At 40.4% G+C, this 25,283-nt stretch overlaps 1 protein-coding gene across 1 annotated transcript in view; it reads right to left on the bottom strand.

Moving 5' to 3' along the window:
• Nucleotides 1–25,283, bottom strand: part of LOC104376539 (N-heparan sulfate sulfotransferase 4) — an 81,802-nt gene that overhangs the window by 52,394 nt on the left and 4,125 nt on the right. The gene's annotated exons all lie outside the window — the stretch shown is intronic.

Genomic DNA, 25,283 nt, shown 5'->3' on the forward strand with positions numbered 1-25,283 from the left:
GCTAGTAATACTACTTAAGTACCAAAGTCGGTGACGTTCTGTAACCCGCACCAAGATACTATACGTTGTTTGCAGTGATCCATGGCAGGACTTGAATCCAGCCGTTCAGAGGCAGCAATAAGTCACCCATGCTTTGGGGTATTAAAGAAGCTTGATAAAATGTGCTTAAAACCCAAAGTAAAATTAGGAATACTACGTGCCATCCGATGTGGAGGCAGTGGGATTCACTTACCTGCAGAAACATTTTGTGTCTGAATACCAAATTCAGGCTTAAGTGTGAATGAGCAAAACTCCAGTTTGGACCTATGGTAGAGGTAGTGTCCATGTCAGACATTGCATCCCTGTTTAATTTTATTCTCTCCTCCAAGCAAAAGATAAGACCAATCTAAATGAAATGGAGGAAAAGGGTGTTGCTTATAGAAGAAATAGGTGTAGGCTTGGTCACCTATTCATTTTTTCTTGGATGCATTTCCAACCACTAGAGAAAAAGAAAAGATGGTTCAGCCATGTGAGCTATCTACATTTACCATTAGTTGTCAGCTCTGTGCTGCTTCTAAAGATAGTCCTTGCTGCACAGTTATCTGTCCACCTTCCATCACCGGCCCACGTACTTTGGACGTGCTACATATGTGAGATGGATAGTGCATTTATCTCCCTATTGGTCTTGCCAATGTTGAATGGGTTATAAGTGCTCTTTTCATCAATTTTCCGTGTCTCCGTTATGTGGCTCTTGAGACCTTTTCCCGTTATCTATTAATAACATTTCTATTGGTCGAGTGTTCATGTTCTTACACAGTTCAAAGACAAAATGAATGCAGTGGTTTACACACAGTCCAAGTCCAGCTAATGTTTCCTTTCATTTGAAAAAATTACATTTCGTGTGGTCATTAGTAAGTTCACGTAACATTACAGGAAAATAGCTTTACCTTTTTGTACAACCCACTGGTCTTATTTAAAAAACAACAACGATGAACTCTCCTTGTGAACAAAACCCAAAAGTATTGCCAGTCCAGTGTAAATGATGAAACCAGGTTTGAAGCAGCTGAGATGCAGACTGATGGCCCGTGCAATCCTAGTCCAGAGCGGAGCTGAACTAAGCAGGTCAGGTTTCTGAGGTCTCATGATTTATCATGTTTCCTTTGCAGGGCAATGGGTCAGGAGGTGCTGTCAGCTACTGTCAGCATTTGCTGTAGGACACTAACTTCTTCAAGTTACTGACTCCCTCCTAATTACACAGATATTTGGGCACCCTGCATGTTGGAGGACGAGTCTCTTCTGAAGCATCATCTGCTACCAGCCGCCTTCTCAAGAGGCATCGTTCGGGTGCCAGGCAGCTCGGAAGTGGCATACAAAAGATGGTCTGACAGTGTGCATCTGCCTTCTTTTTTTAAATAGAAAGATTTGTTGGGTGTTAAGGAGGATGTAAAACAAAGTGGTTATCGGCTGCGAGTCACCAAGCAAATTTCCTTCCTTGCTAAAGGAAACAGAGTCATATACTGACAGTAAGTCTTTGCTTTAGCATTAAATATTAAGATAGCAGTATCTTTTCCAGCCTATCTTGCCAGGCATTCAATAAGTTGATTATTTCAATCCTGTGACAATTTCGTTTGTGGGACTATATTTACATGATAACTAACAACTAAGTGTTCACTAAATGTAAAGCCTTAGAGATCAACACCACTGTTAGCTAAGACATTGAGGAAACCCCCAGTTGGTGAAAACTGGCACTAAATTGACACCATTAAAGTCAAAAGCATAGAATCGGAGTCATTATATTTTAGAAAATAATTTTCCAAGCTATCTAGAGTATTTTATATATGTTGAGGAAGACTGATGGGCTGAGCAAAATCAATTCAGTTTTCCTTTGAGGAAAGAACATCTTGAGAGATTATTGTCATTTAACATAAAGTGTAAAAAGGTACACGAAACAAACATCTTCATCTCACTCTGTTTTTTCTCTCTGATTTCCCTCACACTCCCATCTCAATAAGATGACAGAACTGCGGGATAGGCAGAAGCCTTCCAGCCCGGCGAGGTCTCATTAAAAAACACAGAGCAAGGATTAAGATGTAAATCCTGTAACCCACAGCGTGTCAAGCCTTTTTCCCTGTCCAAAGGGCAAATCTGTCACTCAAACTGGAGTCGGCTTGGTGCTAAAAATGTTTTTTATTGCAATTTTTACACATGCACATGAATTTATATCATATGTAGCTGAAGTTCATTTTCATGACCTCACCTAATTTTAATACTAAGAAGATATTGTCAGCTAAGTCAGTCTGAACTTATTTTGTTGCTAATTGCCTGTTTGTAGAGGGAGGGTTAACATTTTTCACATCCTTAGCATAAAAACCAGTGTCTGTTTAGGGTCTGCCTTCCTATTTTTAACAAACATATAGCCAAACAAAGTTGCTATTGACCCATGCTGCCTTCGCTGGTCATTTTGCGTGGTCAATAATGACAATGTTTGTCTCCTGTAGGTACAGACCGTAGCAGCACGCAGCATGGAGAAGTGCTGAGGCAGGAGAAGAGCAAACAACTTTCTTCCATCACCCTTCTCGCACTCTCCCGAGTGGCTGAACTCCTGCTTTTTTGCCTGTTTGTGAGGACGCTGTGCTCGAGCAGGCCTCTGGCTCCTGGATGGTGCAGGGCAGAGGAGCTCCACATCCTCGGCATCCAGTGCCAGAAACCTTTCCAGGACTTGAGCAGCCCTCAAGCGAGGTGGAAGGTATTTATTTTATTCTTGAAGGATTTTGCAGGATGGAGAAGGATTATTGAATTTTAACAGCTGGAAATCTTACCTGATGCTAGGTGCCAACACAGCTATTGGCACTCTGCCTGGTTCTGCTGTGCTGTCCCCACCTCTTCTTGGTGGCCCTCCTTCTCTGGGGGCTCACGTGTTCCCATCCCATCCTCGTCCCCACCGCGTGCTGACCTCAGGACTTTGCTGCCCTCACTGAGGGAGAAGTAGTAGGCACTGCCCACAACTTCAATTCATATAGATGAATGTGGATTAAAAGAAAAAAAATGAGGTATCTTTTTTTGTAGAGAAGATTTTTTTCTCCTGGATATTTCATCTGACCGCTGTATTTAAGTTCTATCTGCCAGTGTGTCTCTCTTCCTCAGAGTCAGTGAGATGATTTTTTTTTCCCCCCTCTGAGTACAGGGGCTTTAAAGAGCTGTAAGTGGAGGAAAGCCACTTGCATGTGAAAATACGATTAGCGTTCCCTATCGAATTCATAGGAGTGTGTTAAAGCAACAGCTGGAACTCACCGTTGTTTTCTTTTTGGGCAGTTAAATAGATCATGCTAAATAATTATTGTTCTCCAAGGAAAGAACCACGGAGCACACCTGCACATGGACCAACAGGAATGTCTCAGTGTCTGGCTAAGCAAAGTCCAAGTTTTTTTTAAGGTAATCCAAGCTGTGCTTTCAAATACAAAACCTTAATGGCCTGGAATCTCTCAAAACTCGTGGGTTTTGTTGTATCAATTGATTCTTTGCTTTGTCAATGAGGCTTCTCTCTGTGACATCCACAAGACAAGGTTTCTTCTTTGTTTTGTGTTTACTTTCAGCAGTCCTTTACATTAATCCATACAATTAACTTTTGTAGATTTGAAGTTGCTGTGTCTTTATTCTTCATAATTGGTGCATCTATTAAGAGGAAGTGATATTTTCCCGCTATGTCCTTGTTAATTATAACTCTATCCTTCATTTACGTAATACACTTTTTGGGGCCATTTCTCCAGTAACATTTCATGCCTAATAGGAAGCAATTTGCTTTCCTCTATTAAGTACATTAAAACTTCATGCCCCAGACATCATTGACTGTAAACATTTGATTCTGCTCAAATTTAATGCACCAAGGCATTTTGCTCTGCCATATTAGGTTTATTTATGTGCTATGTTCTGGATTGTTAGCTGCTAATGAGACTTCGGCTCTTATTGCTCTAAGGCCTGAACACTAACCTCATTTTAATGAGTTCATTATTTGCTGCCTTCTGAATGGAAGACAACAAATTTTCCTTTTAATTAAAGGTCAAAACACCTCTGGCTAAGGAAAGTGTAGAGGTTATCAAATCCTTAGAGAAGGTAAAGAATGACTTTTTGTGATTTTGATGCTAAGTATGGGCAGGCCAGGCTGAGGTAGAAGGTGTTTCTCTGGGGACCAAAGAATCTGAGCTAAGTGGTAACAACACTACAACATTGTACTAGTCTTCCTGAGACATTGGGGAAAAAAACCCAAACAACCCTGAAAGTCAGCCAAAGTAATTAAAGAGGCTTTACTCCTAACCCAAAGGTCTGTGTGGATCAATACTACTGCTAAAGCATGAGCCCTTCTTTGCATGTGCAATGATTTATAGGGTGCAGAGGACAGATGTCAGACTTATAGAGCCAACCAAACCTAATCTCCTATTTCTTACAGGGGAAAGTGAGGCGAATGTGATCAATGTCAGGGGCTGATTGTATTGAGACAGAGGTACACACAACCATGTGTTTGTGTGTGTGCAAATGCATGTCAAGGGGATCGGTGATCCCTTTCTTGGAAAATACCAAGTGGAAACTTCAGTCAAACCAAACCAGAATTAATTATAGGAACTAATACACAGATGCTGTCTAGCATTTTGTACCTGGTCACCATCTTAAAGGCAGGCTAACAGACATCGGATCATACGCCTCTCATCCGAGAAACTGCTCACATCCCAGGTCATACTGTTAGAGACAGGAAGGATATTTGGGAAAGAAGGGACCAGTGTCTATGAGAACAGCTGGTGAAAACTTAAAATCTTGCTTTGGAGGAAAATCCTAACAGTTTGTGAAAGATGGACATTGTTTAGCATGAAAACTGAAACTGTCAATATGTCCTTAAAACAACTTTAAACATTATTTCTGCAAAACTGAACCAAATTCCTGACCCTTGCAGGTGTTTCGGTGACCTTCCCAGAAGCTGCTGAATATGCGAGAGAGCATTGAGAGAAGCCTAGGAGGGACCCAAGATTTGCAGGACTCAACATTAGCCCTGTGTGGAAGACCAAGGTTTCCTTCAGGCTCCTGGTCATGCATGCGGCCTTCCAGAGGCAGTATGGTGAATGTGAATTTTGGGAACTAGCAAAAACTCAAAGTTCTGGAGGCTTCTGTCTCTGTGGCAGGGATCTGTGTGGTTGTGGTGCCCAGGGTCCCTAACCTACGGGGCACTCGTCTAGGTAGAGCTGCCCAAGTTACTACGTAGCCTGTCAATGAGGACAGCACAATGTGGAGGGCAGATGAGAAAGGATGTAGTTTTTCAAGCAGTTTGGGAGATCAAGGGAAGGAGAGGAAGCTAGATATTTCTGCTTTTCAGTGTATCTATAGTTTGCTGTCATCATGAATTATTTTATTTCCACAGACTCATTCTAGGAAGTGCTTCTGGCGCAGGAGGATGTGCCAGTGTCTGGCATCCCAGGGCTACGTGGCCAAGGTTACGTCGCCCCATCACCATCTGAGGGACATGACTGAGAATCTTGTCAGAAATGGGCTAACTTGCCATTACTCAAAGTCATCATTCATTTGGGAATGGATCCTAGTGCTGGGTAGTAGTTCTACCGCTGCATTGCTTTTTCTTGGGTGTGTTTGAGCATAAAATATATATATATGATCACTATATACACATTACTATTTATTTATATGTGCTGTAGATATAAAATATGTGCAAGTACATAAACATAGATCATCTTTACAGTAAATTTTTCTATACATGATGTTTATATACAGTGCTTTGTAAACAGGATTTTTGCCTGGGACAGGTTGCCCAGAGAGGCTGGGGAATTTGTGTCCTTTGAGATTTGATCTGATCTGACTTTGAAGTTACCTCTGCTTTGAGCAGGGGCTTAGACTAGATCACTTCGAGAAATCCCTTCCAGCCAAAATTACTTTAAGATTTGATGAAAATTTTCCCTGTATTTTTCACTTCTAGACAGTTTTCTCAGGCTTCTGTGGTACGTAATTGTTATTAATAGCAAGAAGTCTTTTAATGCATTTATTCATTTTTGTTCCTAACATCTGTCCTTAATGCTTTTGGAGTTAAACAGCCCTGAGGTTAATTCCCAAGCTGTTCCATGCAGCAATTTGCTGGTGGTCTGTGGAAGCTGGAGGACTACAAAGTAGTAGTTTTGCTCTTGATTTCCAGCTGAAAATTTGTAGAGGGAAAAAAAGTAAAGAATACTTTCAGCAATGTTTCTTTCTGCTACAAGCAGCTGCTGTCAGGATGTGATATCTGATTGCCTCTTCCTGCTTTTACTCCCTCCCTAAAATCTGCTAGGAAAAAAAATCTGACAATGCCTGATGTGGTCTCAGCAATCTTCAAAGCCAATGCAATATTCATAGCACTACCATGAAAGAGTAATAATGACAGTAACCATCAAGGATGGTGAGAAATAGCTGGTCACTGTTTTTCTGATAGGACAACTGTATAAAAAAAAGTGATGTCTAGCCTGACATCAGTGATAGGGTCACTGTGACACCAGGACTCCAGGTTCCTTAGTTTCAGCTTTCGGTTTGGAGCACAATTTCTGCCGTAAGGGGGACAATAAAATAAGCTGTATCTGCATTTCTCAAACCACACCTTGGTGAGGAATTTATAAACCCAGTGAAGCGGAGTTGTTGATTTTGATGTGGTGAGGATTTTAGCCCACTTCATGTGCTTATAACAGAATTTTAATAGAGAATTCTTCAGTAGTATAGTGTAGGAATTACAACAAATTGATATTAGTGACTTACTGGCTAGATTATGAGAGGATAGTCCAATCCTTAATAGGATTTTGAAATCACTTGTACTGTTTACCTTATGCAGAAACTGATTCAAAAAGTCTGTTAACCAGGCGTTGGATCAACAGGCAACTGTCAACCCTTGCAGATTTACATTCCCTCTGAATATGCTTTTCACCCAGTGCATTACACAAATGGTGTAATTCCCATTGCTGGGTGCAGACCTCTCACCACACCCAGCACCACGAGCAGGGCTTGGGTGATTGCCCTGCCTTTTTGACGGATGGGACCTCACCTCTTTTTCTATTTACTTCTGAGAAGTGCTATGTTAATCTATAGAGCGATATAAATAGTGAACAGGAAGGTCTCTGATGGTGCTGAACACAGCCAGCTCTGCCTGCGGATTTATTTTTTATTATAGAGCTATTACTTGAGTCTGTTCAGCATTTCCCTTGAGTAGCTGTCTTCGTGTGAGGTCTGAGACAATGTGTCGGTTTATTTGAAGCACGAAAAAAAGTCATGTTTTGCTTGCATATGTAACATGTTTATTGCAAACAGAAAAGCTTATTTTTCCTTTATCAGTGGAATAGCAAACTTTTCAGATCTACTTCTGCTGCTATTTTGTAACTCTCTCCCTAAAGTCAGAAAACTCTTAGGAGTCTAATTGCATTTAAGTCAGTACAGCGGAATGCATCTGTTCCAGTACAAGTTCAGCTCGTTTGAGCTGAATGAGATGAATGAGGTGATATTGAACTGAACATACTAGCCACTCATGACTAACTGGCTAATAACAGCGCTTGAGAACTCAGAAGGTGGCATTTAGTTAAGTACTACTGAAGAGATGATGCTAGGACAGCGACACGGATACCCTGGCAGTGAGAGAGTACCTTGACCAACCGCACACGTGTGGGTGCAGGCAAATAAATAGCCATGGCAATTGTTCAGCCTGTCTTTTTGGAAAAAGGAATTCATAAGCAACTGTCTTTTATGTGTTAGAAGATCTAACAACCAAAAAGCTCAAATGAAGAGCAAGGGGACAGTCTGACAGGGCAAGAAGTATAAATTAAAAATTAAGAACGTTGTTAAAAAGCAGAAATTAGTTTAACCAGGACCATATAGATTAATATATGTAATTGCTTCCAATTCTCCAGCAGTATGTGGCTGGGGAGGATCAAAGGCATTAGGTAGGGTGGTGAACAGCCATGGGACTTGGTGCTGGTACTGTCGGAGCAGGGTATGGTTGCAGTGGTTACCAGCTAGCAGTGATGGCTGTTCTGTGTTGGTGGTATCTGCTGCAAAGATTTACAGCCTGTTTGGGAAATCGCTGAGAGTCTTTAGTATAAATCGCTACTGATTCTCAAGGATTTTTTTTTTTTAGGAATACTAACCAAATATCCTGGAAGGGGAAAAAAACAGCGTGTGCCCAAGCTGAGAAGGGATGGTGATTCCCTGTAGCTGCGGGGGTCAGCCTGCGGGCACTAGCCCCACTGCTGACCAAGGTCCCTCTCGGCAGGCTGCATGCAGCAGGCACAGGAGCCAGTGGCACTTTCAGCAGGGCAGTGAAGAGGCTTGGAGTTTATTTCTTATCAGTTATGATTTTTCAAAAGCTTAAGCATTTTCAGCAAAAGAGATCTCTTGGAGAAAGGCTATTCAGGCTTGAGAATCAGGAGAAGGTAATCTGCCAGCTGTAGATGAAGGACTTTTGATTCAGTTTTTAAAATAAACAACATGATCAGGAACGCTTAGTGTAATTTAAATAGCTGTCCCATCTTCTCCCAGGCCACCGGCCCACTCAGTGGAAAACTGTGCTAAGTATTTTGCTGTCTGGATGAGATTACAAGCCAGGTACGGTGTCCTTGCAGGGGCATGGCCCCTTCTGCCTTGTTTGTAATGTGACAGCAATATCAACACTAGCAGTGTCACAACCAACTGTTTATCATTTGAGCCAGAATTTGGGCTGTAGTAATAGCTCAGCTTTCTGGGAACGAACTGACGAATCTACTTGATGTCCATCAACCTTTTCTCCTCCTGTTGTTGCAGACCATGCTGGCAAATATGCTGAAATGTGAGATTTCCCCACTATCTCTCTTTTAATCTGTTCAGCAGCAATGGTGTGGTTGCCTCCCCACAGAGTCAGCAAAGGTAGCCCTTCATTGAGAGATGTTTGTCTGAAAAACAGGTCAAGTCTGCAAATTTCTCTGCTGGTTCTTTCTTCCCTTGGACATAAGGGTCTATTTGTCTTGTGCCTGGATCTATCTCTGAACTGGGGTCTCAAACTCTCCTAACTTGGGCTTTGACTTCGTGGCAGATCTCAGTGGCAGGATGCTGCCCCACTGCTAAGCTGGTTTCTCCTGCCCATAGCCTGCACTGAATGCAAGCTTGGAATGCCAGTTTGGAGGAGCTGCTCTGTGCTTCCTCCAGCGTGGAGGTAGCCAGCCCTGCCATGAGAGCCTTTCCTCTGCCAAGAGCAATGTCCCAACCCGTAATGGAGACGAAGGCTGCTTCTGCAGTCTGATAATTTTGCTGGCTGCTGCCTGGGGAGCACTGAGTACAGCCTTACGCTCTTTTCTGCTGTTTTCTGCTGCTTCCAGAGGCTGTGTGGTGTCTAAAGAGCAAAAAGCCCCAGCTCCCACGCTCCCTATGGCTGCAGTTCTGCGTGGCCAGTTCAAGGAAAGAAGAGATGCTTCTTAGGTCTTGCCCTGTATCCACATCTACACGAGGCAGGTGGGATTTGTCTGTCTGTAATTCTGTTGGAGTGCTAGCATGAAAGAGGCCAGAAAGGCAGAGGCAGAACCATCATCTAGCTCTGATGAATCACAAAAAAAAAACCAAAATAAGTATTGAACGGGGAAAACGAGCTCAAGGATTTAAAGGGACAACATCAAGATTTAAAATAGGATATTAATGAAAAATTCATGTTCAGCAATCGTGATCCTCTTGCAGCAAACTGTATTGGTGTCAGTCATTGTGCTGTATGTCACTAATAGTAAAACACAGGGACTGGTATTTACAATTCCTCTCAAGTAATGTTTAGGCTGTGTCAAAAAAGATCGAAGTCTCCCTTCTTTGGCATGATATAAATACAGATTAAAGGACAAGTAACATAAACGACTGCATTTTCTTTTAGTTGTATGTGGTATCTTTCTTTCTCTTGTTTCTTGGTTGTTCAGAATTGCTTCTTTAAGCAAAAAAAAAAAAACCCCAATAAAAAAAACCAGCCTGTTATAGGTGGGCACTCAGTTGTTATAAATTATTTAAGCTGGCCTAATGGAGGCTACCTTATTTGTCGTCTTTAATTTATGGATTGAGATGTACTAAGGTTTAATCAGAGTGGTTTTCTGCTCCTCTACTGCCCTTGGAAATCATTTACTTGGGTAAGTTGTCATAAGAATGAAAATTCCTTAAAATTCTCATTGTGGACATTTATCTCAAAATTCTGAACTCTTACCAGCCATCTCAAACTTATACTTTAAATTTACTGCTTAAAACTAACAGATGTGTATGCATTGTGGTGGTATTAAGCTTTTTTTTAAACACACATTCAATCATAAAGGAGAGATTGGAACAGAGGTGATGGACTGAAAACTCAGGTCTGTCCTTCAGTTTTCAGAATGGGCGTGTTAGCGCGATGACGGATGTAACTAGTGGCTTTAGGAGTCTACTTCCATATGTTTACATTAAGAGCTTCTAAAGCTTTCGAACCGGGAGGGGGAACAAGGAAACCACAGCAGTTACTAATTTCTTTGTTCCTGTTCCTGCTGTTAGTGGTGAAAAATGAGAATGTCCGAAATACCACAATGCAGAAGGGCAAAGCAGAAACATGACTCTTCTCAGCCTTTTTCTGTCTGTGAACAGATATTTTTAAACTTGTATGCTAAGTGTGTAGACTTTGCCTATTTTGTTGTCTGTCTTAACATTAATTGCTCTTTTCCCTTATAACCTCTTCTAAAGTATGCAATGGAAATCTCAAATCTTTCACTCGAATCGTTTCTGTATACCTTTCACATCACTTCTAGCATCTATACCCCAGCTGTGTCTGTGATCTGTTATTTTTTCCCATTTGCAAGTCTGTCTGTTGCTCCCCCTCTCTGTAAAAATCAGAAACCAGGGAGTCTAAGTTAACAGGATACTGAGGAGCATCATAGAATAACAGAATTAAGGCTGGAAAAGACCCTTAAGATCCTTGAGTCCAACCATAAAGCTAGCATTGCCAAGACCACCACTAAACCATGTCCCTGAGCACCACATCTAGATGTCTTTCAAATACCTCCAGGGATGGGGACTGAACCACCTCCCTGGGCAGCACAGGGTGGCTGCTGGGCAGGCACAGCGTTTTTGCCTTCTGCCAGCAGCTACAAAGCCCCAAGTCCCTGTGAGCTCCATGAACACTGGTGGAGATGCTCCCAGAATCTTTGGAGATTTACTGTCTGAGTTACCAGTAACATACCTGTATCACATGGTCTCATTTGTTTACTTCCAATGATCTATGAATGCTTCTGCTTTACAGAAAGCCCAAGTTATGTTTAATTGATCTGTTTGTTTTATAGGTCCCCTTTTATCCTCAATGGTTTGAAATTAGACATCTGACTGCAGTCTGTAAAAAGTGTAACTGGGCTAGAATTGGAGTCCCTAAAATTAAGTAGGCTCACAGCTATCTGTGCCAGTGCAACATTCTTCTTTGTTCTCGAACAAAAGAACGCTCACTAGGAAACTGCTATCACCCAGCTTTTCATGGTGGTGCTGTGGACACTTTTGTGGTTTTGTCAGTTATTCTGAAAACCAGAGTTTGCAAAATCTTGATGGATAAGAATGTGCTTTAAAAATCACTTGGATTAAGTACTGCTTTTTAATATTTTTGAGATGTTTGATACTTGTCTAGCAGAGCTTAACTTTTTTGACCCTTCTTTCTTCTTTGTGATGCCGTCTTGCATTATCTAGGGAGAATCTAGGGAGTTCATTTCAGTGTTTTGATCTTGTTTGTTAACTAGAATTGGAACTTTTTGTAAAATTAAAAGGGAATTGCAAGGCAAATGTTCTTGCTTTACACTACACTCATCTCCTTTACCAGAGGCCAGACTGCTTCTGCCATCCTCACGTCCTTCAAGTTTAGAGTATAGGGAGATAAAGCCTGTTTTGTTGTCAAGACTGGGTTCAAAATCCTTCCATTCCAGAAAATTCTCCTGCTTACCACTGCTTTATTATCCTTCCTGACTTGATGCCAGCATAGTAAGTTGCCTGGAGAAGGAAGCTGGAAGATCCAAAGCAAAATGGCAATGCCCATGGTTAAGTTTCTACTAAATTCTCTTGAATAGAAACACAAAGGCTAGTATGTTCTCCAATAAAATCAAGCCAGATAACCAAATGAGGCTGACAAATTTGAAATCAACTGTTTTAAACTAATTCAGAGGTTCCAGTAGGTTACTTATTCATAAAAGTAAGTACTTCTAGGTAAAATATGGAACAAATCTTTCTAAGAGCTACAGGAAATGCTTCATGTCATAGATGTATGGTTAAAAAGTATTACCACACCTTTCAGAAAAGTAGGAAAATTATACTTGGAGCGAAACTCAAGTACTGCCCTTCTTCAGGTCCCTCTTGCATACAAACTGGGAAAAAACCTCCAACATGCACTCTTGAGAAATTCAAGTGTTTCAATGCAATTGTCGAAAAGTATGAAGAAGTCTTTCAGCCTTTCCAGTGACTTCCTAGGAAGGAAACTTCTGATAACAGTGAGCCCTTCTACCTGGCACCACAACCCATGGCAGATCCAGGGGCAGCAGATGAGTCCAGGCTTTTGCTGGTTGTGACAGATGAAGCTGGATGAGTTTCTACTCCCTGTGTCATTTAGGATGTTGTACCAAATTATCCCAATGGTCCCCTCTGGCCCTTCCAGTTTGACTTCATGCAGGTGCTCACAGCAAGCCAGCCTGTCCCAAGTCACCTGAGTGGGGAAGAGAACCATCTGGCTTCCTGGCCTCTGGAGAAGACCCTGAGCAAGGCTGCTCCCTTGCCCTATCAGTGAGAGGTCTGGTAGGGAATTTCAGCCACCAGAGAGAAAAAGAGGTTTTGGGTGAATTTCTGACTGTCCAATGGAGCTCATCCCTTTCAAGAGACTGCTAAATCATTCTTGAAATCATTCTTGACAGGGATGATTTATCCCCGGGGATTCTAAAACTGTTTCTGACAAAGAACCTTTTTTGGTGTTGGAATGCATTGAATTTCCCCAAGCATCGTGCATCTGGGAAGTCTCTTCTGTTAGAAAGGTATGCTTGTGCTCTCTTCAAGCTCCTCATCCTTGATTTTCTAAATTACACAGGAAGAATGTTGTGCTGTGCTGTAAGTACACCAAGTGATTTGTTTGGAAGGGAGAGTAAATATTTCTAGCAAGCATTTTTTAATCAGTGTGTTTACTGATGTGTTTTACGACATGTTTTCTTGGCTGCTTGGAAGAGAATGGGAACATAATTTTGAAATTTCTTAATTCTTTTCCCCAACTTATCATTTGGCTAAAAACACATTCCTGTGGCATATAGAGCCTTCCACAGGGAACAGTTTTCGGTGAAAAAATTCAGTCCACACCCTAGAAGAAGGGTATGTATTCCAAGCATAATAATGTCTAATGACAATAATAATACAGTGAAAATCAGTATTTCTAACGTTTGTGATCCTTTCGTAAGTCTCACAATGGTTGAAGTTTTTGGGTTTTCTCTATTTTCACATATATGAGAACGCCAGCTGTCAGTCTTTACGGTGGATAAGTTTCTGGCACTTAGAATGAGAGAAGAAAGCTAAGCTCGCCAGCACATTAAGTGCTTGCATTTTATTATCTCAGAAAACAAAAGATGCACAAAAATGTGTGTGGGAGGAATGTTTGTTTTTTATTTAAAAAGTATTCCTGTTTCAAAGCCACTCACATGCATTTTGGTGGCAGGCAGAAAGTGGCATTACTGAGTCAGTTAATTTTTATGTCTAGTTGCTTTTGATCTCAGTCATTATAGGTAGTACTTTAAATATTCCGATTGAAAACGGTGTAGCTACTTGCAGTGTAAAGTACAAACCCATGTAACTTCAGATCATTAAACTGAGAAAAACATGTTCAGCAAAGTCTCAACCTTTTAATTATGGGTGTTAAAGTAAATTTCAACTCATTTCTGAAGCGAGAGGCTCTGTTACTCTCCTAGCTGTGGGGGAGTGCAGTATATTTACTTTATATGGGAACAGCTGTTCAAAAATCATAAATACTGGATTGTTCTGGTAGGTTTTACTTGGCTAATGCTCTGTTACCCAAATGACATTGTTTGACTAGGTGTACATTCAAATCCCAAAAAGAATTTGCAACTGTAAGATGAGAAATGGCTAGAAGACAGGTGGTATTTTTCCATTGTGGAAAAGCTTCCTTATTCCTCAAGCTCTTCTACAGGCCCTACATTCCCCTTTCTTTGCCCCCTCTCTCCTCTGCTGGGGTTGAGCACACCTCAAACCTTTGTTGTCTGAGGCTACAGCACCAGCCACTGAAATTACTAAACCCGGAATATTTCTTTATGATGACTCTCAGCTGGGTTTGATCAGTTTAATGGCAGAAGAACATTAGAAGACTGTTCAACTGTCCTACAGTGAGCTCTTTCCAGCCTCTTGTGGACATGTAGATCTACAGGCACATACCTGTGTCTATATATGTTGTGACGAACTGTAGCTTTTCACATACACAAGCTTGTCCAGTATAGCAACGGGAAAGCAAGGACGAGTGCTCACAAAAGTACATGTTTCAGCTAAAAATTTTCCCCCAATACATTTAGTCAGTTAAACGGTTGCAAGTGATTTTACTGTAGCCTGGCGAGCGTTCCAAGGGTGTTCAACCAGCACCATGCTGCCCTGTTGTACCCTCATGGCAACAGACGGTTATTGCCTTTGGAGAATGCTCATTCTGATATACAGGGGCTTGCTGGCCGTGCCCCCCAATGTAAACCATAACAGTATAACAGTAAGAGGAATAAAATCCCTTTTCTAAAGACAGTTTCTTTTCCCCTATGGCTTAGCCCACTGTAGTATCAGCTATCAACACACGAGGGAAAAGAAGGGAGTTTCCTTTGATCCTTCATGAAATCTTGGAAGGGGAAACAAAGAGTAAGTTGAGCGTAAGTGATTTTTACATTCCAGTCTCAGCCAAGACCCTAATCTTTGGAAATTTCTAAACATCATCATAAACTCCTGAAATCAATATGTATTGTCAATTCAAATTTTTTCCTAGTGTTAAGCAAACAAATGACATCACTAGTCGGAGGCTTTGCCTCTTGTTGCTGAGCTTTGAAAGGTACCTGCTGCCTGGAGGCTGAGAGTAAACCCCCCTGGTCTTTACCGCAGAGCTGCTCTGTAACGCCTACCTTGCAATCTTTACAGCAGTGATGGGTAGCTTTCATTTCCTGATAATGTACTGGCAGCATGTTCCCAGTTAGAAGAGAAATAATAGTGAAAGCATATGGGAAACCTTATTCCCTTTCCTAATAACAAATACAGTGGAATTACACTTCATAATACCACAGACGTATTTGTTTATGATGCACACAAATCTTGGGATATGTTACTAGGAAGACACATGCAGAGCTTTTATGTTAAAGAATTCACATTCTGCAGCTGAACCTATTTTTTTAAGAAGATATGCATTATTTTTATTAACCATGCAGAGTGTAGCCTCAGCAGTTCACGCTTAGCCTGGAGCTCCATTAAAGACTTCTGAAATTAATAAGATTATAGAGTATTTAGTCTCTATTAATTATAGATACATATATATTAATGCTTATTTACCCGTGTATATTCAATTAATTTTCAAACATTTGTGCTAATTTGTTGGAAAACCTACAGTAAATATTATTACAAAGGAGGTCTTTGGTCGTTGCAGCCCTTAGGGATTAAATATTACGGGAAAATGAAGAGAGCATAGCCCTGATCCAGGATCCACTTTGATCCTCATCTCTTGAGCCTCTCTTCTATGTTCTTCTATCCATCACCAGGCTGCTTTTCCCCTGGTACAACCTGCTGCCTGTGGCAACTTAAAGCCCCTTTTCCATCCAGGGTTCCTTTCTTTTCTCCTCACATGTTCGCAGCAATAAACCAGGCAGAGGTAGTGGGACTGGCCTGTCGTCTTCACGTATAGCTATCTGGTCTGTACTTACTGCTACTTTATCTTTACCTATTGCTATAGGAGACAGGCCGGGGGGAGCACCCAGGCACCCAGGAGTGGCCAGCTGTGGTCTCCTCCCTCTCTCAAACCCTGAGATCATGGTCAGAGCTGCTCTTGCAGAGACTATTTTTGAGGCCAAACCCTCTCAGTATTGAAATCGATATTAAAACTTCTATTAACAAAAAGGATCCTGATCTTGGTTTTGTATCTACGCTATTAATGAGCAGGCTAATGTACAGACCTACAGACTTCTGGGGAGTTTAAAAACCCAGGGAAGGGAAAATTATACGGAGATTTACCCTGTTAAAACAATTGGACCTCAACCAAAAAAGCACTTGTGCTTTCAAGAATCACTGACAGTTTTAAGAGCCAATATTTCATGAGTTTTGGGGAAGGCAAGCAAATACGGTATGCTGTCAAAAACGTGAATCCAAACATTGTTTATACAGCCTTAACTTGAAGGTCTGATATTCTGGGTTGGAAAACACAGGTCCTTGAAGCCCATGATTTTGATTCAATCAAGGCAGTTCAAGTATAGAGAGACTATAGACTGAGACAACCTTTAGGAATTCCTTAAATGCTGATATTTTGGATTTAATATGTAATGTAAAAGTTAAATTAATAATTCTGGCCTTTACATAAAATGAAAAGGCAGTAAAAACCTGAAATATCCATTTCCTGGGATATTCTCTTATTAAAGAAGTGTCTTAGCAGAGTATGAATTACTTGCATTTTTTAATTTCTAGAAGATCAGCAATTCTAAAGCTACATTTAATTATGATCTTCTGGAATTTTTAAAAAATATTCTTCAAACTGTCGTCTTTTCCTTCAGCCTATCAGAGCAGACAAGCTGGCAGAATATAATTTTGTTTAAATTACTTTCCGGTGGAATATTCTGCATTTAATAAACTAACATTTTGCTTTGGAAAACTGTTTCACTGGAGCAGTCCAAGTTGATCAAGCAACAAGAATGTAAACTTAATTTTCCTCTGCCTTGCCACTTTGGAAGGATTTTTCACCTGCTTAGTCCAAGGATCAATGTCTAAACAAGTTGGAAGGAAGGAAGACTAAAATCTTAATCTTTAATTATTTGAGTTTCACTATACCTTGGTCAGAAAGGGTTGAGAAGTAGGTACTAGTTTTCATGTACTTAATTTCTGATTTTTTAAAAATAAATGTGAAAATGCCAATTAAATGACTGCAGCAATTAAAAACAGTAAACTCTCTACGATAACTAATTCAGCCTTTTCCAATCAGAAGCGTTAAAAATAGCGTGGATGTCGTGCTAGAGAAGCTGAGTGTATCTCACACCACAGATCCCACTTCTGTTTGGGTGCTGTCTGGATGAAAACGTGAACAGCAGATTAAGAGAGTGCTGGTAATATGAAGAAAGAACAAAAAATGTAGAAAAGAGTAAAGTTTACAGATATTTAGAGGAACTGTCACGCCTTGGTAAATGGTATTTATAATATGTGCTCCTGAAGGGGAAAAAATAAAAAATCATCTGTGGCTTTATTTCCTCACAAAAACATCTTATGAGATGAACATTGAGGTGATGTTTTGCAAATCGAGTGTGTCTGGGGATGGTGAGGCATTAGCTTCTTTCAGGTGAGAGTTAAAACAGCCAGTCCATGGTTCTGCTGCTCTGAAATGAGCCAGAGGTGGGATAATGGCCTTACTGCTCAAATTTAACGGCCTCAGAAAAGAACAGGTTCTTCTAACCTTCGCTAGCTTGTCATAAATCTTACTGCTAATTAAAGAAAAAAGGAGGGTTTTTTTTTTTCTTTTAAAATGATTCCAGGATTTAGGGGACTCTGTCTCACAAGAACAAAATTTAGGAAAAAGAAAGGAGACTTTGATTCAACTTTAAGAATTTCAACTTGTCAAAACTACTGTTTTTTCCCAAACTGTATCTACGTGTACGTTAACCTATCTACTGCACAGTGCTTGCGAGCTCTATGGGCTTGAACGACAGACCCGGGCCACGCAAACCCTGGACTCTGAACAGGCAAAGTCACCCTTCAAGAAGCTCTCATGTTTGAAGGGCACCACGTTGCCGTAGTGGTCTTTCTGTACCAGCCTTACCTGGAAATACAAGAGCTTTTTATCATGTGCTACACTAATAAATGATAAATGCTGGAGCTTTAAATCAGAAAACTTTAATACATGTAATGCATTGCAATAAATCAAATGCTAATGAACAAAAACACTGTTCAGAGAGCTCCAGGTTGTTTTGACTAATACACTGGTTTGCAGGAAATTATGAATAACTTACCCTTTTGTATGCTTGTTCATTTTGAAAATGAAATTCTATTAAAGTTTAACAAAAACTTTTGTTTTGTTTTTTTTTCATCCTGGCATTTGTTGAGAGAAATTCTTAACTTTTATAAAATATTCTGTAGAAAATAGTTTAACGATTGAAATTATAATTTATCATATTTAATATTTCCATTGCCCACTAAGACATTTTGTCCACGTGAAATGACATGCTTAAATCACTAAATAGTCTTATATTATAATAATATAATTGCCCCTGAGACTGAAAAATTCTTTCCTACTTTTTTTAGAGAAATATATTAATAGCAATAAAAAAATCATTTTTATGTAACTATTGTAGAACTAGTGAGGGTTTTTTTTACAACATCATATTCAATATTAAGACAAGAAAGTGAAAGAAATACGATTTTAATAAATGAAAGGAGACTTAAGGTCCTATGCAGATGAATCTCTCAAACAGTGAGAAACCTTGATTTTAGGCCCACTGCATATTCTGGCACAGATAGAAGACTGATTGTAGGGAGAAGTATAACTTTATTAAGACAATGTTTCCAGAATAAAAGGTTGCCGTCAAAATAAAAAAGCAATGTGTGGCTTCCTCTCAGTGGGTGATGATGCTCTACAGGCAGTAGTCCTCAAATTGCTTTTGCTTCTTATATCTAAGAAAGTCTCCATAGAAACATCGCCCTGCGTGTTTGGCCCATAAGCAACAAAGTTCTATTCCTCTCATCTCCTGTATTTATGTAATAATTGTGTTTGCTGCCTGCAGAAAATGATTGCAGTTGGATACAAAGCTGTGCCATATCCGTGCACATCACTTGGAAAGGGAAGCACTGTGCATTCGGAAGAGGCGCTGTCAAAGAGACATGTAGATAGCAGTGCTAATAAACGGATGGATATGTTAAAGGCTAAGGAAAGAAAACGAAGGGTGAGCTAAACCCGATGTTGGCATCCCGCTGCCGAACTGGGAGTAGGCTGGCAATGAAGCAGCAGAGGCATTTACTGGAGAACCTTGTTGCTGCTAGCATGTGTGCGGCAGTAAATAAACGGGAGCTCTCCCAGCCTGGAGAAGGAGTCATCTGTTCTGGCAGCTAAAACGCGTGGCAGAAGTGAGAGTCTCTCTGTGACGGGGTTCAAAGGAGCAGGGCAGCAAACGGTGATCTCTGCAAACGGAGTGCCCGGCGTAGCGAAGTGGGAGGTCGTGTCTGGGACGTGGTAACATCCAACCCCTAGCAGGTGCTCCCAGACATGCGTGCAGCACACAGCAAAAAAATGAAGTCACCTCATAAAATTCCTAAGCAAAGGGGCTCTGGGAGTCTATGGAAGGGGAGGATTTTTCAGGAATTTCCTAGCACTATGATGTCCACATTTTAACCATTTTATACGTTCATGTGAGCATGGGCCAAGTTTCACGGGTGCTGCAAACTGCTAGCCCCAAATAACATCAGCACTGTGGTGTGTCTTGGTACAAATATTTCCAATCAACCCATGTATGGAAACAGCTGAGGCATCTGAAAAAGATCTTTATAGTTTGGCTGCGAGAGCTGCTGAGAACAGGCTGCCTCTCCTTCTGATAGGTGAACCTACCAGACCTTCCCAAGACACCCATTAAACACTGGCAAAAAATGGCTTACCCATCACTTGCCATTGGTGCTCTTGGTTTTAAGCTGGGGAGCCTTGGTTTGTGTCTCCACAAAGGGTTGGAGAGTTGCCATGCAATGGTCATAGGTCAGAAACTGACCATCAGATCTACTAGTTGTCATCTGATGGAAAACCACAATGCATTATATAGTGTTTTATTACAGCCCCTGCTTTCACAGCAAACCCTGAATGCTTTGCGTGATTTTATCTTCTTTTGCTTGGCTGGTCACCAGAATATTATGTGGTGACATAAACGTAAAAGGCAGGATGATTTTCTCATCAAATTTGATTCTTTGTGTGTGTGCTTATGATCATTGCAAAAAAAACCCAAGAAACTCTCTGATGCACAGACATCCCCTTCAGCAGTGAAATAACTATATCAAACTGTCACAATTTCAAAAGTTCAATGAAATAATTCAATTTTTTTGTTTATTTATTAAACAAATAAACAGACCATATGAAATTTCCTAAATAAAATAGTTTCTTGCAAAGTGAATTTCTCAAGATGAATCGATGTGTTTGTATGCAAAGCACTATTCTCCCACAAACTCTGCTGAAAGCAAGATATGACTCATTCTAACTATTCCAAGCTATGCATGACTCATGTTGAAAGACAGAGTCAGAAGGTCATTTGTTCTTATGTCTCTGTAAAAGTATTTGAACTCTGAATATGTCCAGAGGAAGAGAAAATCCTTATGAAAATTGTCCAGCCCTTTGGGGAAAGCCTAAATCTTCCCATAGATGAATGCACAGCTCACTAGAAGCAATGATCACATCCTAGATTCTGACCAAAGGCATTTTTTTCTGAAATGAAGCTTGAAGGTTATCCTATTATCTGGTGGTGTAATCTGTTTAAGATTTACCTGTTCTGAAGTTCCACGTGCTGGCATGTGATATTTACCTTCCGGAATGATAATTAATAGACAGCATCCATCCACTAGAAAGTAATTTTGCACTTTAGAGGGATATTAACCCCAGCGTTTGAGGTGCAGCTCTTGCCAGACTCTTATTCTGTTCTCTGCATAAGCTGGAATTTGGTAACTTTTCCCTAAAAGCCCTTACATTATTCTGCCTCTATGGAAAGAAGACAGGAGGAGATGTATAACATTAGAAGTAAAAGTATTAATTGAAGGAGTCTATGGCCATATTCACAGAAAAGATGAAGCACATAATAAGATTTAATTTGTGTGAGTGTATGCATATACATGTAGATAGATAGATAGATAGATCTGTCTAAGAATTTGAAACCAAGCGTAGATGAAGACCTGCTTTCATGCTATGTTATGATACAGAGGTGGGCAGAAAATGCCTAGTTAATTACTGTTAAACATTTTAAATTTCAAAGTCCTCATTTCGTCTTTGAGATTTTCTCTGTTATCTCATCTGCCCATCCTTCCTTGGATTCGCCCTTTTTCTGAGCACTGCCATTTTCAAATCATTTGAATAACACTAACCTCCTAAATTGGGCTTTTGCTCTAAGTGTTGTTTCTTCTGCTTACATGTGGAGGACAAAAGCGTATTTCAAGTTATTTAAGTAACACTGCTGCTGAAGTAACTGCATTATGTATGGCATTTGTGGGAATGTGTTTACTGCTGCATCAAGTGCTTTTAAGGCAATAATTATGACTGCTCTTTAAGTCTGCACTGGCTGGTCGTTCTAGAAAGGGATGTGATCATTTCACAGTGTTATTTTGCTATGCAGGAAGCAATTGTTATTGTTCCTTTTTAACTAATATGCATTGTTTTAAAACTCAATGTAGGCCTCTTGAGAGGCTGATATAAAGCAGCCATGTTTTTTGGCTGCTATGAGTTCCCTAAATGTTGTGAAAATGATTTAAATTAAATTAAATGAATCTTAATTAAATAGAGTACCATGTATATCCTGGAAATACACTCCAGTATGAAATAACCTATGACTCCGGAATTGTTGTAGAGAAGGGATTTAAGAAATCAGTACAAATCCAGGAAATTAGTGGAAATGTAGACAAAGGAATGTGTCACCAGACAGTGATGCTGAGCACAGGCTGTAAGCACTAGATATTTGTGAATTAGACCAATAACCAAAAACCTCTGCCCTTTCGATATTTTAAAAGGTATTGTGCTGCTTTTTAAAATTTCAGAACTGTTAATCTTTGTCAAAATTAAGTTCTATCAAGTTCTTCCAGCTAGTTAAAAAGCTGAAAGAACGAAGGATGATTTTTCTCTGTTTTTTTTTAATTAATTTGCTTGCTTTGTTAAAGAGTAAACTTTTTTTCTTGGGAAAAAAAAAACCATTCAGATTTGTGATAAATCTGTGGTGCTTGTACAAAAATATCAAATTGCATCGCTTGGAGTCTTGTAACCCTGCCAAATGAAAAATCAGTGTGCCCTGAGACAGGAGAACACCAAGTGAATTTTCAAACATTCAGGAAAATCTCGCTTAGACCGTGTGATAGAGATACCCTTTTAATGCGTGGGACACACGGAAGGAACATAATTGTCCAAACTAATGAAATGAAAGAGCTAGAAAATTGGAGCCACCAGAATTTATTTTCTGGCAAGACTGTCTAGAACATTGTCAAGAGCTACCATACCTTCAGTGGGAAACCTGCCAGATGAGAGAACCCCAAAGCTATTACAATTCAGGCAGGGTACTCGGACAGACGCTCAATCCACCAGGCTGCCAAGGAGAAAAATAAATGTTTTGCTGATGGCAAAAGAATTGTGGTTTTTAACTGCATGAGTACTGAAATCCTGAATGAAGAACGGCTTTATTGAAACAAAAGAAGGATGAAACGTTTTGTGTGATGTATCTTGACAGGCACTTGAGCAGTATTCAACACTCAAATTACTGCAGAAAGAATTGGGTGATTCAAGAGACCTGAACAAGGAAAATATTGAATGAACTGTCATCTCTGCTGAAGCAGAATGGAGTAGACACTCCTATTTTTAAAAAGATTGTCTGCTTATTAAATTTTTCTTATAATGCCTTCTCAGCTGCTTTTTAAATCCATTTTTAAAGTCTTTAAGATCACCCAGAAGTGGGAACTTCAGAATTTCACTTCGTTGTGTTCTTTGCTGCCACTCTCAAGTGCTTTAAAAGGTGACATAAGGGTAACACAGCCTATAGTGACTAACGCTTGGCTGTCTCCTCCAGCTTCCCATGCTCGTACATCTTCTGCTTCTCCCCATATTGTTCACTGGTGTGGTTCCTTTACTGGCAGGAGTTTATTATTATAAAAAGGCTATAGGATGACTATTGCATCTCACATATCGGCAAGGAAGCGATTGCTGTTTGCAGCTTCTGCTGAAGGAAAAAGCTGCAGATGAATGAACAATAAAGTTTTTTTTTCTAGTTGCATTTGTAGCATTAGGAATTTTGCTCAAGCACTGGGGATTTGGGGGACTGATATTTAAGTACATTTGGAACTAAATGGACACAAATTGAGGAACTGGTCTGCTGTATCTTCCATCATAATCTTCCCTACAGTTGTGTCTGAGTACAAGAAGGGTTAAGAGAGTAGAGTATCCAGAGAAACTCTTCAGAAACCTGATTCAGAAATCCAGGTGTCTGTTATAATCCTCTCTGACTCTTAATTCTGATCTTGACCACTGCTGGCAAATTTCTACAGCAAGATGGGCATATTCTGCAATACTAGATGCCAAATTCTGTTACAGGATGCAGAAATGTGGTGTTCTCCATTGTTAAATAGTGCTTCCTCATCCACACGTCTGGCTTGGGTCTGTACTGCCAACTCCAAACAGCACAAGAGGAAAGGGAGCCCAGCAGAACTGCAGTAGGAACAAACATTGGTCTACAACAGTTTATCAAACTCCTTTTTTCAAAGGGCATTTAGACTGCGTGGACAGGGAGAAGGGTTTGCACACATCGGCACGGAGAGCTTTACCCACCCTGTGCCCACCTGCAGCTTTGCACTATCATTCTGCCATGCCTGGTGCTGTGGCCCAGACATTTCTAATTATTCCATCTGAAAGCAATTGTCCTTGCAGGAAGATCAGAAAAAACATATGCTGGAGAGATTCAGTTATTGAGCTCAGCCTCCTGCTGAGCCAGTACTCTTTAATTTGGAATTATCAGAAAAGATGCAACTCCAACGTGAATTCTTCTCTTTAAAATACTAAAATGAGCAAGAAATCACAGCCTTTATGTTTTCAAGGCATTTTCATGATGGTGAAGTTCAAAGACAAAGCACAGACTTATGGCAGTGAGGAGGTGTCAGAGACTAATGTCATTCTTATTTCCACTGAAGTAAGCAGACTGAAGCTTAGAGCCGCAGAAGAGGCAAGAATGCAGATGGGCTATATGGTGCTGCAAGAAGAAGGAGGGACCACAGTCAACAGTAACACAAAAGACATTCTCAAGCACTGCTCCATCATTTTATAATATGTCAGAAAGCACAAGGATGCTCCTGCCCTTATGGCAGCAATTAGAGGGAATACAGAAAAGGGAAGAGTAGCATTTAGGGAAAAGGGCTTTGTGATACGATGGTGCTGGAATGAGCAATTTCTCTTTGATTATCAGCTCCAGCTGGGAGAGTGGGGGAAGAGGGGGAAGCAGGTGGCTCCTGAGAGAGTCCACCTGGAAGAAGGCTATAGAAGGGAAGCTGTGCTGCAATGCCAGTCTTATAGTTAAGAGGAGGAGAAAAAGTGAATGGCTAATGCTTTTTGCGTTTTTTTTATTTTATTTTATTTTTTAAGGACTAAGAGCTCTAGCTTGTATTGTGATTTCACAGGGGGTTTGGAGTTAAGAAGAGAAAATGTGTTTGTGAAAGGTGTGGAAAAGGCCCGGGTTGCTGTACTGAGCTGTTTCTGGGTGAGTAAATACTGTACTAGCTCATACTGTACAACAGAAAAAAAAAAAAAGACTTTAGCAAGTTCTTACTGCCTGTATGGGTAATGCAGCTGTGTTTGTGCTCAGTTAAAATGAGACTTCAAAGGTGAAAGTTTTGCTTTCTTTCTGTATGGCAGTCTCAGACACAGCATAATCAGATGTTTCTAGGGTTTTTTTTTGCTAAGTCACTGATGCTAGTCATCCTGGACTTGTGTGGCTGGGAACCAATATAATTTGCAAGTACAAGAATTCAGCAATTCTGTAAATTGACTGATGATTTCTTGAGTGTTTTGCCTTCTAAAATGAAGCAGTGAGATAATACATTGGCAGGAGGGAAAGGGAGAAATTCATTTGCAGAGGCTCGCTAGGCTCAAGATAGATCTCCGCAAAGCTTGGGAAAATAGCTTTCCGTGGCTCTGCGGAGTTCCTGTTTAATTACTGAGCCAGATATGACCTTGCACAACTTCTGTAACACAAGGGACTGCAAGATCTTTTGTGGTAAACAGAGCCCATAATAACTGCGTTCTCTAATCTCTGGTTCTCGAGCTGATGCTACCCTTTATAAAACTATATATATCTCCGAAGCATCTAATTGAGAAATGGCTTTGCAAGGGG

The sequence above is a fragment of the Tauraco erythrolophus genome, chromosome 5 (assembly GCF_009769465.1).
Source record: "Tauraco erythrolophus isolate bTauEry1 chromosome 5, bTauEry1.pri, whole genome shotgun sequence".
Classification (NCBI taxonomy): Eukaryota; Metazoa; Chordata; class Aves; order Musophagiformes; family Musophagidae; genus Tauraco; species Tauraco erythrolophus.